This window comes from Myotis daubentonii, chromosome 3, assembly GCF_963259705.1.
Source record: "Myotis daubentonii chromosome 3, mMyoDau2.1, whole genome shotgun sequence".
In the NCBI taxonomy this organism is placed as follows: domain Eukaryota; kingdom Metazoa; phylum Chordata; class Mammalia; order Chiroptera; family Vespertilionidae; genus Myotis; species Myotis daubentonii.
In genome coordinates, this window is record NC_081842.1 from 102,385,254 (window position 1) to 102,399,389 (window position 14,136).

Here is a 14,136-nt window from a genome sequence, read left to right on the forward strand (position 1 = left end):
ATTAAATGTTCAGGTCCACACTGACCCTGTTTACATGCTAAACTAGCATTAACTGGTAAGAGTTCGCTAGAGCCAGGGAAGGGGGTAGACAGGAACTCTTACTGGGTATACATCTTATTTGCTCATTTTCTTTCCAAATACCCTCTGAGATATTATAGGAAATATGCAAAGATAATAAATCAGGAAGCTGACTACCAAAATTACCAATAATACATTTAAACCTTGAAATGAAACTTTTCTCCATCAATTAGGACACATGCAACTTTTTTTTTTTTTACCTTAATAAAGAACAGTACTCTTTTTATGCCACCATCTTAAATCCTTCCTTTTCATGACTAGGATCCTTTTAGTAATGTCCACACTATTGTTATGCTAAAGTGTGTGAGTAGGAAGTTAGGATATTCCCTATCTCTTTCTCCTTGCCTTGTGAGAAGTCACAGAAGGATGTCATGCCTCTGTTAGACAGCCCACTTGACTGCCATCATAAGAAAATGTGATCCAAACATGACATATACCACTGCTAATTTTCACTGCCACTGTATACTCAGTATAAATACAACATAAATAAATAAAGTCTCCTTAACCTCTGATGGTGACTTTAACTCTAATGTTCTTTTATAATTTATAGCACCATTGACATAAACTCTTATAAACCTGCTCTTATCTTTACTAAAGTCTTTTATAGACAACCTTTTTCTATGACTTACACCTCATAATAAAAATCATTGGCTGTCTCAAAGAAAGTGAGTGCAGTAAGCTGGGAACTAGTTCTTTGACATATTGAGATGGTATATCAGTCTGCAGGTATAATTCTCAAAACAGAAAGTTGGAATTATAGATACCACCCACATTAATTCATAAATAGAAGAAATAATGTTGGTACAGAATAGTGATTTTCAAGTTATAGTGCAAATGAGTCAAAATAGTATTTTAATTTAAAAAAAATGATTTATGACTCAATATATCAAAATTCACCAGGACTCATTTATTTTATGTATTATAAATTAATATCACATTTATCTCATTTGAAAAAAATAAAGATATTGATGTTTTATAAAATGAAATATAGAGGTTCAACTCTTTTCAGAAGGAAGATCTAGCAGTTTTCTTGAAGCTCTCTATTGATCTGATAACAATAGTTATTTTTGCTATTTGAACTTTAATCTGCCCCTTTGATCCATTTGCTATAACTAATTATGATTAAAGTTTCTCAAAGCATTTACATAAATTTGAGTCATGTGAAAAGAACTAACAATTAGACTAATGAGTTTCATAAGTCATTTCTTCTGCATCCACTATTTACTCATGCATCCATCTTTAAAAAGAATCATACATTCTTTTTTTTCTCAGCTCCCTACACTCATTCTCTGACCATCAGCATCTAACATACTGCTTTCACATGTTCAGTAAATGTATGTAATGAATTTATGTGTCTATTAGTGTATGTGTGTGTGTGTTTCTTTCCCACTAATAAGAAAGGGTGGAGAGGTTCATCCCTGGAGAGTCACAGGAAGTGAATAAAACCTGTATTTTGTGTGAGGCATTATTCCTCTCAGGAGCCTGGGACATATGATCTCTTAAAGTCATTTTTTGATCTATAACTAAATGATCAGTGAGCCAGCTTCAGGTTGCCCTGTACTATTTAACTCATAGTGCTATTACTCAAGAGTACTAAATAGTGCCCCTGGGCTCTGAAAAAATTAATGCACAGCCCTTAAGGTCAAAATTACTGCCAGGTAGTGATTTAAGTAATAGGAAATAAATCCCATTAAGATCTAGCTAAGTAGTTCATCAGCAAGTAAAATAATAATGATAATAATGAAAAATAAGGAGTTAAATTTGTTTTCTCATTCTGCACTCCGTGGGCAGAAATCACTGTTAGGTGTGTTCCTCATAGAAATCTTTAATAAAAAGTAGTGATCAAAACTTCCCATAGGTTTCTCATCTCTAAACTAAATATGTCCTATCCCTTTCATTTTTACGCATAGTATTTGTTTTCATCCCTCTTATTTTCTTTGCTTTTTCAATGTCCTCTTCAGTTTATCACTCTTTATTGATGTGATGACCTACAATATTAACCTAATAAAAAATGTGAATTTATTGTAAGAAGTGTTCCATTTTGCCTATATTTTAAAATATTTCCTTAATCTCATAATAAACACCAGCTTTATAAATGGCAGATCTGTTGTTTTTGTAATGAACTGCTGCAATCATGGGTAGCATTCTTTCTGGTTATGAAGATACCTAAAATCTCCTTGGTTTATGTACTAAGCTTATGAACCAGGCTCTGTTTAAAAATAATAGTTTTGGCAACAAAGTAGTTCATTAGCCGCAGAAAGGTAAGGAGATTCATTTAGTAATATTAGATGATTTACTGTGGTGGGACTGTAAAAACATGCATACAAGTCTTCTAAGTCTGAGAACAACGATTGATGCCCAGCAATATCAGACTGCTCCCTCAATAACTCTATTGATAGGAGAATACTGAATCTAATGAAGAAATATACAATCATTTGTGATTTATGTTTTTGTGTTAGTGTGGTAACCTCTGCTTAGTACTTCTCACCTTTTTACGACGTTATTAAATAATTTAGCCAATCAGTATTTTTTAAAATAGCCACTTTAACAGTTAAAAAAATTATACAAAACACAAAGGAGTCAAATGTAAGAGAGAGATACCATAACATATTCCTGGTTGTTTTTTTCTCTCCCTTGAACTAGCAATTTCTTTGAAGACTGGGAATACTAGTCATCTGAACATATCAAGTCTCCCTAACCAAAGTGAAAAGGAAGTATATGCCCTGTAAACCATTGCCTAAGGTTGGGGCTTAGTATAAAATTTATCAAAATCTGTTCATTTTTTCATTTGTGAGAATTAGTTATACTCAAATTCCTATGCTATCTTACACAAACTCTTTCCAAAGGAAAGAGTTGATTTTAAGGTTGTATTATCACTTAGCTCAGTGATTTTGAAAGATAGTTCACCAAAACATGACCTCACTAAATTTTGCCATTGGTAAAAGAAGAAAGGAAAGGAATCCAGTAAATAAAGAACAAAAATATATGGCCTCAATTCATGTATCTTTTGTGACATATTTTCTTGTGTTTCCAAAGTAATTATATCCTATCTATTGAGCATAGTAATCTCAATAGCTCCTTTAGTTCTTGAAGGTATTATCTTCACCCAAGTAAGGAAGAACTTGAAAAACCATGGTCAGTCAAATGAGAGAAATTTCTCAAGCCTACATCCATAACGTTGTGTATGACACCACTAGATTTATTCACATGAGGATAATGGATACTTCTTAGAAGAATGGTACAGAACACTATGGAGAATATTTTATTGAGACTCTAAAAAAGAAGATAAAAGCAATCCTTAGCCTATGAGAAAAATAACTCAGATGGTAGGTGAAAAATCAAAGGGATTGGTCATAATCCTGGGGTATCAGGTGTAGTCAGATCAGACAGATATTATTTAGATGTCATTGAGGTAACATTCAGATGTACATATGTACTTAGGCCTGAGGGACTTCAAGATTATCCCTAGGGAATGTATGAAATGCTCTGAGATCCTTTTGATAACAGACTTTACTTCCATAATAAGATCAATAAAAGCAATGCAAGTATCATTGGCAATGTTAGATATACCACAATCAAATTGTTGAAAGAGAAAGATACTTGAAAGTAACAAGAGAAAAATAATTCATCATACACAAGAGATTCTCATTAAAATTAACAGGTAGCTGACTTCTTATCAGAAACCACTGAGGCCAGAAATCAGTGGGATGACATGTTCAAATTGCAAAAGAAAAGGACTCTCAACCAAGAATTACATATCCAACAAAACTACCTTTCAACAATAAGGAAAACATTAAGACATTCCCAAATAAATAAAAATTGAGATAATTCATCACTACTGCTACAAAAAAACACTAAAGGGAATCCTTAAGGCTGAAATTAATGGACACTGGACAGTATTTAATTCACATAACAAAATAAAGAACTGATTAAGACAACTGTGTAAGTAAATATAAAAGTGTGTTTAATTATTTTAACTGAATAATTATTTTCTTCTACCTAATTTAAAAGCCAACTGCATAAAGCAATAATATAAAACTGTGTTGATGGGCTTATCTATATATAGAAAAGCCTAAGCGACTGACCAACCAGCCGACCAGCCAACCAGCCGGTAGCTATGACATGCACTGACCACCAGGGGGCAGACGCTCAAAGCAGCACAGCAACTTTGCAGAGTGCCCTCTCATACTTTGGGACACCTTGGGAGATGTCAGACCTCTGGTTTTGGCCCGATCCCTGCAGGCCAGGCTGAGGGAACCCACCTGCTGGAAGGACACAACTCACTCCGCAGATGCCCTTCGAGCCCTGGTGCTGCCCCAAGTGAGGCCAGCCAAGGAGGGACCATGGGAGGTTGGCTCCAGAACATGTCCAGCCCATCTCACCCAGTCCCGTCCTGCCAGCAACCTTCTAATTAATTTCTGTTCAATGTGCAGGAATCCGTGCACCAGGCTTCTAATAATATATAAAGATGTAAGTTGTATTATAGTAATAGCAAAAAGGGAGGGGAGGGAATAGAACTATATAGAAGCAAAGTTTTTTTGAAATTAATATGGCATTAATCTGAAATAGATTGTTATAAATTAAGCTTTCATTTTATTTCTGGGACAACAACTAAGAAACTTTAAAAAAAATAATGAAATAAATGACAAGGAAGTTAACATATACAATAGAAAATAAAATATCTATTTAACACATAAAGCATAATGGAGAATAGAGGAACAAAAATTATTTAAGACAGAAAACCAATATCAAAACTTAAGAAATAAATTCTACCTTATTGCCCTAACCGGTTTGGCTCACTGGATAGAGCATCGGCCTGCAGACTGAAGGGTCCCAGGTTCAATTCCAGTCAAGGGCATGTACTTTGGTTGTGGGCACATCCCCAGTAGGGGGTGTTCAGGAGGCAGCTGATCGATGTTTCTCTCTCATCAATGTTTCTGACTCTCTATCCCTCTCCCTTCCTCTCTGTAAAATATCAATAAAATATATTTTTAAAAATTCTACCTTATTGATAATTACATTAAATGTAGATGGATTAAGCACTGTAATCAAAAGACAGATTGACAGTGGATAAAAAAGATCCAACTATCTACTGTCTTTAGGTTCAAAGACACAAATAGGTTGAAAATAAAAGCATGGAAAAAGATATATTTCTACACTTCCTTGGAATTAGTAAAATGTCAAGTCTATTACATTATGATAAGTTATATATGCATATTATAATATCGAGAACAACCACTATATAAAATATACTAAAAAACTAAAAATAAATCAAAATGGTACCCTAAAAATTAACTCACAGGAAGACAAGAAAAGAGAAACAGGGATATGAGAAAGAGAAGGGATAAACAGAGAAAAAAATATGACAGACTTGAAACCTACTATGTAAATAATTAACCTTCAATATAAATGGTCTAAATATACCAATTAGGAGACAAAGTTGGCAAAATGGATATTAAAAAGGCCCAATTATATGCTATTTATAAGAAATTCACTTCAAAACAACATAGATAGGTTGAAAGCAAAATAAGTCTGTTGAAGAAAGCTAAGAACCATAAGATTTCATTCATATGTGGGATATAAAACTGAAATTTATAGATACTGACAATAATATGGTGATTACTGAAGGAAAGGGGTGGGGAACAGTAAAAGGCAAAAGGAGCCAAATGTATGGCGACAGAAAATGATATGACTTTGTGTGGTGGGGGAATGTATCATAGAAAGGTACACTTGAAATTTATATAATCTTAGTACCCAATGTCACCCAAATCAATTTAATAAAAAAAGAAAGTAAAAGAATGAGATATGGTATACTATGCCAGTAAGAATTTTTAAAAAGATTGGAGGGAACTCTTTGTACCTTTATTAAAACACTCATGGTGTTCCAATACTCTATTACATGGTGGGGCTCAGTCTTTGTGAAATTGATTGATGACTACAGGTATGTAGACTTTCTTACATTTTCATGAACCAGATTACTCAAGTATTAAGTCAAGATCTTACTAATATATAAAAAAGAGTAATAACTAGAAGACCTTCTAAACCAGCAACTGATATGAAATAGCTGGTGTGAGGCTGCTGGTGGGAAGAGCAGCCAAAGCTAAAGAAAACACACATGCAGCATCAGTTAAGTAACTGTGGGCCCAGCTTCGTATTTTACATTGGAAAGAAAGTTTTCATGTATCACAAAAATAGCAATAGAAGAGGGTCAAGTGGAAGGACGATTTTTATTCTCAGTTCTCTGGTGTGGTTTGTGGTTCTTCTTTCAACATCTGTCAGTCTCCATCAATATATACCTGAAAAAAAAATCAGGCAATTATTATTTGAAAGGTTATAGAATTGTCCACATTGTGAATTTCACCTTCCTAGTTGTCACTTCACAGCTAGGTTGATAACTTAGATCCCAATAAAATTAGCCTTGAGTAAGATACTTTAACAGAGGCAGTCAGTCGGTCGTGCTCCCAGACTGATGGGGGTTTTCACTTACCCGAGCCGCTCCCGCGGCGCAGTTACCTCCCGGGCGAGTTTTCTCCCTCGGGTGGACTCCAGGCCCTGCAGCAGCCCCTCGGAGCTCCCAGGTAGGGCCAGGAAGCTCTTCCTGGGCACCACTCTTCCCAGGCCCCCACGGCTGCCTCGCGGTTGGCCTGGTGCATCATCGACTGGGAGCAGGAGTGCTTCCTTCAGAGGTTGGGCGCTGGGGGCCTCGGCTGCGTGTACAAGGCGACCTACCACGGTGTGCTCGTGGCCATCAAGCAAGTGAACAGGTGCACCAAGAACCGCCTGGCATCCCAGCGCAGCTTCTGGGCTGAGCTCAACGTAGTGAGGCTTCGCCATGAGAACATCGTGGGGGTTGTGGCTACCAGTACGCGCACGCCTGTGGACTTTCATAGTTTAGGCACCATCATCATGGAGTCTGGTGGCCATGTCACCTTACACCAAGTCATATACGGTGCTACCAGCTCCCCTGAGGAAGAGGAGGAGGAGGAGGAAGTGGAGTCCCACGGTGGTGCAGGAGGGGAGTTGCATTTGTCCAAGTGCCTGCACTACGCCCTGGATATTGTGAACGGGCTGCTCTTCCTCCACTCACAAAGCATCGTGCACTTGGACCTGAAGCCGCCAACATTCTGATCAGTGAGTGGGACGTCTGCAAAATCGGGGGCTTTGGTGGTTCTGAGAGGCTAATTTAAATATTTAGTCTGAGGGCAACCTTTTATCTCTCAACCACATTCTCTCCCAAGCCAGATGCAGTAAAGAGGCATGCTCTAGGAACAGAATGAGCAGTAAACTGATTTCATATTTCTAACACCAGATTATATTATGACCTTACAGGGGGATAAGAATGATGGGCTTGAGTCATCTTTGTGAGGATTTTTGAATTTCTTCTTTCAACTCATTTCAATTCTATTCAATTCAACTTGACAAAAATGTACTTCACAGTGCCAATAAGCCAGGGGAAAACTACATGAAGTTGTCAATATCATAAAAGAGTATCTATATATCTAAAAGCCTTAGCGATCATCTGACCGTTTGACCATTTGACTGTTTGACCAGTAGCTATGATGCCCAATGACCACCAGGGGGCAGATGCTCAACTCACAGGCATGGAAACATGGAAAAGACTGATGAATCCCAGAGGGAAGGGGGGAGGGTGGGAAGAGATTAACCAAACATCTTATTTGCATACTAGAAGTCTGGTGCATGGATTCATGCACTGGTGGGGTCCCTCAGTCTGGCATGCAGGGATTGGGCCAAAAGTGGCAGTCCGACATCCTGCAAGGTGTCCCAGATTGCAAGAGGGTGCAGGCCAGGCCGAGGGACCCCACCAGTGCACATATCCATGCACTGGGCCTCTAATATTAAATACAATGACAACATCACAAGGTAAATCCCTCCCTCTTTGTTCCTTTTATTCTCTTTCTACCTTCATTTCCTTCCTCCTTTCTTTTTCTTCTAGATTTATTAAGCTATAATTGATATATAACATGTAATTTAAGTTGGACAACATGATGATTGGATACATGGATATAGAGTGAAACGATTACCACAATAGGGATAGTAATACATCCATTATCTCACAAAATTACCATTGTGTATGTGTGTGTGTGTGGTGAGAACATTTCTTTCTGAGGCATTGTCTTCCCAAAGACAAATACTGATTTTTACCTATCATTTCTCTAGCTTCTTTCACTCACCAAAGACATCAATATTTTTCTATAGTATATAGACCATAAAAACAGTCACTTTCTTTGCAGTGATCTAGAGAGCAAAGAGGACTTCTCAAGGTCACCCATTACTTTTCCAATGCACACAAGGCAAGCACCAGCACCTCTGCTCTTCGCAAGGGGCATCTCTCATGCTGCAGTTTTCTGTCACCAACTGTAATGCACTACCTGTGATTTTCATCTACTTCTATATGAAAACATGATAGAATGCCCCTCTTCCGCAGGTTATTTCCATAGCTACTGTATTTATTATATTAATGTTTATCTCTTGGATGTCATTTAATGAATGTCAGCAGGGAGGAGGGAGGAGATAGAATATTCACGGAAAGAAGCTGTGCCATTAATTCAAAATGGATGGTAAAGACAAGTGTGCACATTCCCGTGGCCACATGGGGACTGTTTTAAGGCACTGAAGCGGTTAATTTTAAATACATGATTATAGATAAAATAGATCTTTTCAACTTTGTTGAAAATTGAAATTATAACGCATACAAGGCTTCAGATCAAAATGCTATATAGTCTCCCCTCCCCACTTTATCTAAGGAGTGTAATGCCCTTACAATGGCCCACTTCTTGAACTCTTTCCAATTTCAGATATTTCCTATCTCTTTTAATACTTCATTGCTTTTGCATCAATTACAGCCTGACCTAAAGCTGCACTGGAAGTGGAAGTGATATAGTGATATATAGTGGAATCCATTTAAATGAATTTCTGATGAAAGAATAAAACTGTTAAAAGAATAAATTTACTGCACATATTTATACAAATCCTGTACATGCTGTGAAAACCTCTTAAATGAAAACTGATGAAAGTTTAAAATACTAAATTAATTAAAATCCACCATACTGATGATTTAACCTACTAAATAAATGTCTAAAACAAAGATATAAATTTGTAGTGCTCAAATGTATGTCAATTTTATTTTATTTTTTAAAAATATGTATTTTATTGATTTTTCACAGAGAGGAAGGGAAAGGGATAGAGAGTTAGAAACATGGATCAGCTGCCTCCTGCACGCCCCCTACTGGGGATGTGCCTGCAACCAAGGTACATGCCCTTGATGGGAATGGAACCTGGGACCTTTTAGTCTGCAGGCCAACACTCTATCTACTGAGCCAAACCGGTTGGGGCGGTATGTCAATTTTAAATGTGTGGTGAGCTAGCATAACACAAAAGTATGGCTGTCGTTATTCTTTGTTGAACCAGCCATTATATAAAAACACTTGCATTGGTTCTTCACATGATAAGAAAGGCCAAATATCCTGTTTCTCATACAAGGTAATGTTGTGCATTAGCCTCTTCCTTTTTCCTAATCCTTTATCACTTGTACTCTCTAGGTTATATGTTAGTTTGCATATAGTGCCTAAGAGGTGGATAAAAATTGGGTATCTCGCACAGCCATTTCTACCCTCTAGTAGGGGTCCTTAAAAAAACAGAACTTAAATCTTGCTCACAGAATATACCTTTGCCAAAAGTTAATGTTAGAACATAAATTTTCAGTGAGACAAAGCAATTTCTATTAAGAATTACTACTCTGCCCATCTAATTCTCAATTTAACATAAAAAAAATCACAATAACTCTGTTGTAAAGTTTCTAGCAATTAAAGTAAGTACAAACTAGTTTCTTGCCCAGAAGAATTAGAGTTTCTGACTCAGTTTAGAGTAAAGGTGACATGTGGTTTTTGGTAATAAGCAAGCTTTGGTCACTCAAAAACAATACTCCCTAATTAGACACAGTTGAAACTGTTTGATTATTGTCAGGAAAAACAAAAATTCAATTGCACTATTGAAAACTTCACCCAGCTGTCCTCTGATCCCTGTTCATATTACGGTATTATAGCCATTGCAATTTTTGCAATTAGAAGTCATGGCCAGGAAGAGGTCATTGGCAACTGGTAGTGACCAAATATCTGGGCATATGGCCAAATGCATGTGACCATTAATTCAAATGAATTCTACTGGCTATCAGATAAAATATAACTTGTCTTAAAGGGCCAAGAGGGAAGGGGTTTCTATGCTAATTAGTTATGGCCAATCCTAAAATTGATTTTAGGGAGAAATAGAAAATTGCTTCTAGTGAGCTTTTGATTTTTCATCAACCCTAGATATTCTGAGGGGCAGAGTGGGAGGGATTGTCCCAATCTTCAGTGGAATTCCTGAAGAGGTGGGAATCTCAAGGCATGGTTAAAAATGATCCAGGGTGGTCTATGGTTGCAGTTGGCATAGCCTTGGGCACTGCAGCATCTTTTAAATTACTATTGTCTAAAAGGTGAAGTGTTTCACCTTTAGTGGATAATCTTGATGTAATTTGTCAACTGCAGTTGTTGCCTAACAGCTCTCAAATGTCCCAAGAGCAAGAACTGAGTCTTGGTTTATCTTTGCAATTCTAAGGAAACCCACGGCACTCAATAAATATTTGGTGAAGTAAACTGAAACAGTCCATAGCAATTTTACTCTGGCTGAATTCATAAGTAAATAAGACCTGGGCTTTAGCACCCCCTGGGGGATGTTATACTTGACTTCCCTTATAGTTTTCCATTCTTCCTGAATATTTATGGAGTACCTCTAATGAGGTGTTCGGTACTGGAAATGGGATACCTATCCTTAGGAAGCCTACTATCTGTCAGAAATGCTGAAAGGTCCTAATTGTTGTCCAATAATTATTTATAGAGCAACAATTAACCAGGCACAGAGGTACAGTAGTAAACGAGGCATACTTCCAGTCTAATGGAGGGCTAATAAACAAAGAGGCAGTTACAATTGAGTATGAAAAGTGTTCTGAAACAGGTAGGAAGGGAATGGAATAGAGGAAATACTATCTAAACTGAAATCTGAAGGATAAACATAGAAGTTAAATAGTGAAAGTGGCTATATAAATAAGAGGGAAGCTAAACCTATGAGTTTATTCATTTTGTGGATTCCATATGTTCCCATATTTGAATTTATAGATTCTTCATTAACAAAAAGATATTTTCTTTTTCCAAATAGATAATTAGAAAGAATATTTAACTTTGCCAAGTGTTTGGTACTTTTTGGATAGCTGATTAGTATCCATAGCTTATTTTTATAACTAGAGGCCCAGTGCACAAAAATTTGTGTACTTGTGTGTGTGTGTGTGGGGGGGCTTCCCTCAACCCGGACTGTGCTCTCTCGCAGTCTGGGACCCCTCAGAGGATGTCCACCTGCTGGCTTAGGCCCGCTCCCTGGGGGATCGGACCTAAACTGGCAGTCAGACATCCCTCTAGCAGCCCGGCAGCCCTCGGGGGATGTCCACTTGACAGCGTGGAGCAGGCCTAACCTGCAGTCGGACATCCTTAGCACTGCTGAGGGGGCGGGAAAGGCTCCCGCCACCACCTCTGTACTGGCAGCCGTCAGCCTGGCTTGTGGCTGAGCAGAGCTCCCCCTGTGGGAGTGCACTGACCACTAGGGGGCAGCTCCTACATTGAATGTCTGCCCCCTGGTGGTCAGTGTGTGTCATAGTGACCAGTCATTCCCAGTCGTTCTGCTGTTAGGGTCAATTTGCATATTACCCTTTTATTATATAGAATAGAGGCCTGGTGCACAGGTGGGAGCCAGCTGGTTTGCCCTAAAGTGTGTCCCAGATCAGGGTGGGGGTCCCACTGGCCAGCCTGGGTGAGGGGCTGATGGCTGTTTTCATGCTGGCCATGCTGTGGGCTGGAAGCAGGTATCTGGGATTTATTTAACTTCTATAATTGAAACTTTGTTGCCTTGGTCCCGCTCAAAACCTGGGTTTCCCCTGGCAACTCAGGTTCCCAGCCCTTCCTTGAGCGGAGGCTCTGGTGGCTGGAAGCAGAAATCTGGGGTTTATTTATCTTCTATAATTGAAACTTTGTAGCCTTGAGTGGAGCTCAGGGCCAGCAGGGCAGGCGGGAAACTTGGCTTCCTCCATTTCCAGGGCAACTCAAGCCTCCTGCTTGCTCCAGCTCTGTGGCCACCGCCACCTTTATGATGGAGTGATGGTTAATTTGAATATTACTCTTTTATTAGATAGGATTTCTTTTTGTACATATATTTACCAAATAGGTCAGGTGTTATCATGTAAAATGAAATACTTATTGGTATCACTGTTATCATTAATGCCATCTTAGAGCTTTAAGGTATCCAGCACTTACTATGGTCAGAATGAAAAACAATTTTGATATCACAAACTTAAATATAGTGAAAGTGATAGGGAATTCAAGAAGTTAAAAATTTTTAGCTTTAGATATACAGTTTATAGACTTGGCAATTAATGCACATGGAAAGCTTTTGTTCCAGGGACTGGAGTGTATGACTGGACCTGACATAACTTTAGAAGACCCACACGCAATTTGACCTTGTGCCTCAGGAGGACTGCAAGTGACCAAAATGGTATCTGAGCCATTGTGCTCCAGGGATGGAACCTCCACCAGCCAGGACGTGGATAAAGAACCACTGGTCAGCAGATGAAGGGATGGTTGGAAAATCACTGGACTGCAACTTTTATCTGATTAACCTTTTCCTTTGAATTCCAAACCCCTTACCTACTTTTTCCCTGAATTCCAAACCCTTTACCTACACTTTTCTTCTCCTTATAAAAAATGGTTGCCTTGAAGTGAGATATAAGACAGTCTTTAGGGTATATAACTCACCATCTTCTCAGATCACCAGCCTTCTGAATAAAATGGCCATAAAGATTTAACCCTTGTCTCTGCTTATTGGTTCTGATAGTGATGGGCAGCACAAACACTGACTTTTCTGGTTTCAGAAGTATACTAAATTGCTAAGAGTTTTTAAAAATCTACTTATATTATTTAAATTATAACTAAAATATGCATAAAAACTATTATTGTTTTTAGAGATATTAATTGAAAATGAGGATATATCTTTACATGATTTTAATATAAAATCTAAAGATTAATTAGAATTATAGAACATAATTTAAATAAAGACAATATATATAAATAAACATTAAAATCAACATGAAAGACAACTAAGAACATCTTAGAAGTTATTTTGAACATTATAGAGACTTTTTCTCAAGACATTCTTTCTTGATTTCTAATTTAAATATATTAGGAATTGAAAAACAATGCCTATCTGAAATCCCACATTACAGACCAAACTGCTAAACATCCACTTTGCATGCATTTAATCCTTTCTAGACTGAAACTTGGTCTAAAGTGAGTTAAAAGCAGTATGAACACCTGGTTCCCCTGATGGTGACTCAGACTTCCCAGCATATGTGAGCTCTCCCTGATCCGTGTTTAGAACCATCACGGGGGAGTCCCCATAAAGCAGAGTTTCCAGAGAAGTGAGCCTCTGATCACCTACATCACAATCACCTGGAGAGCTTGAGTTTACAAAATGCATGATCCTTGCCCAATGTCAGGTCTATTGGATCAGAACTGGGTGAGGATGGCTTGAGAAAATTATTTTTAACAATAAAAATTTAACAAAATTAATTATTATATGTACTTAAGTTTTTAAAATGGTGAAACCTGATAAAGGTAAATCTTCAAATTATGAAACTTTGCAGTGGAGCTCAGCACCTAAAATTCCGTGTTGACTTAAATGTGACCAAGAGTAACAGAAGAATTGAAAAAAAGAAAGAATAAAAAAGTCTCTGGTAGCATCTAGAGAAATTGCAGGGGATCACAATGGTGATAGGAAGGAAAAATGATTCTTTCCCAAGCAAGAACCAGCAGTGCTCAAGAAGAACTGCAGCTCCCTTAAGGATGGGGCATAAAGACGATAAGAAATCATTAGAAAACATTAGTGGGGACAGGGTGTACACCCTGGAGCTCTGGCAGGTACCACACATGCCCTGGGGCAAGTACAACATAGGCCCTCAAC

At 37.9% G+C, this 14,136-nt stretch overlaps 1 pseudogene; it reads left to right on the forward strand.

The window, feature by feature from the left end:
• The first annotated feature begins 6,009 nt into the window (after nucleotides 1-6,009).
• LOC132231862 (proto-oncogene serine/threonine-protein kinase mos-like) lies at nucleotides 6,010-7,265 on the forward strand (annotated as a pseudogene).
• Nucleotides 7,266-14,136: the final 6,871 nt, after the last annotated feature.